The 1,916-nt window shown below is 37.2% G+C and overlaps 1 pseudogene; it reads left to right on the top strand.

The window, feature by feature from the left end:
* Positions 1-721: 721 nt before the first annotated feature.
* On the top strand, positions 722-1,229 carry LOC110328736 (annotated as a pseudogene).
* Positions 1,230-1,916: the final 687 nt, after the last annotated feature.

Raw genomic sequence — 1,916 nt, 5'->3', positions numbered from 1 at the left:
AAATTCTACCTTAAAAATAAAAGAATCGCTCCAAGGATAATGACACATTTTTTCTAGAAGGTTCTGTGAGAGTCCCTCATTATGATGTGCTATTTAACATGCTTAACGGATAGCTGTGACTGATTCCAAAGGTCCAATCACTTCTTTAGATGTTATAATGTAATAGTTAGTTAATTTCATTATGACTTATTAAAATATTGCCAGCTTTATTGCCATCTATGATGGCTAATCATGGTCACCTCTAGCCACCCACTAGGGAAATTTTGGCTTCCTGTTCCCAAGATCTTATATTCTCCTGTCCTAAGAATTTCACTGAACTGAAGGTCAGATAGGGCCACTTCCGATACCCATACATCATATGACTAAGAAAGAAGTAATAGTATTACAGTGAGTGTGTTTTTAGATTACCAGTGAAGAAAATGAATTGTTTCTCCACAATGACAAGATGGGAGATAACAGTAGAGCAGGAGAGCCTTTAGGCTCTCTCTTGGTACCACCATGCCCTGTTACTAAGGTTAATGGCAAACCCCAACCTAACCCAGACAAGATGACAAAAGGTCTAGATCTTTAATGACGAAAGTGTGCTCCCCACTCTAGGTAAAGATTGAACAGCTGCCGCAGTGCGTGCACAGGACAAGGCATGTAGAATGAGTAGTCAAGGAAGATCATTATAAATACCGGTGACACGTGCTTAGTGAACTAAGGATATCATGATGTAGAGATGGGGGCTCGTGAGACCCGCGCCTTCAGGAACTTCAATGTGGAGAAGCAAGCAGAGTGGGAGATCAGCAAGAGGAAGCCCTCCATGGCACCCAAGCATCCTTCCAACAGCAGCCTCCTGCAGGAGCACCTGAGTCAGTATCCAGAAATCGAAGACGTTTCTAGAAAAGATAACAAGCTGATGCCATTGCTAAGAGATGTATATGTCTATTCCAAAGATTCGTACCTTCCTTGCTGGTAAAAGATGTTGAACCACTACAAGAACCAAAGGAATTTAGACTGCTAATGGGAGATCACTTTGATAAGAATATCATGGACATTCCAAAAGGCAAGATTACTGTTGTAGAAGCATTGACTCTTCTTAATAACCATAAACTCTCTCCAGAAACATGGACTGCTGAGAAAATCACCCAAGAATACCATTTAGAACTGAAGGATGTAAATATTTCATTACTTTTGAAGTCAAACTCTTTCCTCCAGAAGGCAGGAAAGCAATACAATCAAAATGAAGAAAATCACAAAACAATTTCCTATGTGTGCTCCCAAGCTCCATGTCCTTGTTTTTCAAGTATTAAATTATACATGTTACTGTGAGTTGAGGGTCATAACTTTGAACGTTCTTTGACCTCTTCAGGATTGTTCACATAATCTTTTTTTTAAATTTATGTATGTGTAGTTCCTGGGTATATGTTAGCAGTATTGATCATGTGGCACAAATGATTCAATATTAAGTTTCACTTTCCAGTTTAGGATGGTTTGTTCTTTGTAGGTGATATTTAAAACAAGAGCCCCTGACTCCTGTAAGACTGGCATTGTGTTAGGGACAGATAATCAGCAGGAAGACACAGTGACTATAGTTACCAAGTGAATAAAGAGGAAACTGATTGCAAAGGAAGAAAAATATATATTACTACTCTAGAGAATAAAAATCCATGAGGGTTTTTTAATGTTTAAAATTGTTTTTAAATATGAAATACTTTTTTAGAAGAATTAGTGGTATCTGTGATATGGTAGCTGGCTCTCTTTTGACAAATAGAAATAGGTAACTTGAAAACTTTTCTGAGAGGCAATACTTAAGACTATTGAACAAATAATTTCCTTTAAATTTAGAAATAAGAGAAATATGAATGAACAGCTAAAATTAAGAGGATCCAATTTTATAACCAATTGTTTATAACTGTTTGCATTCTAGGAGA

Source organism: Mus pahari, chromosome 11 (assembly GCF_900095145.1).
Source record: "Mus pahari chromosome 11, PAHARI_EIJ_v1.1, whole genome shotgun sequence".
Classification (NCBI taxonomy): Eukaryota; Metazoa; Chordata; class Mammalia; order Rodentia; family Muridae; genus Mus; species Mus pahari.
The sequence above is the reverse complement of the archived record's forward strand: the minus strand, read 5'-3'. Positions and strand labels throughout refer to the sequence as shown.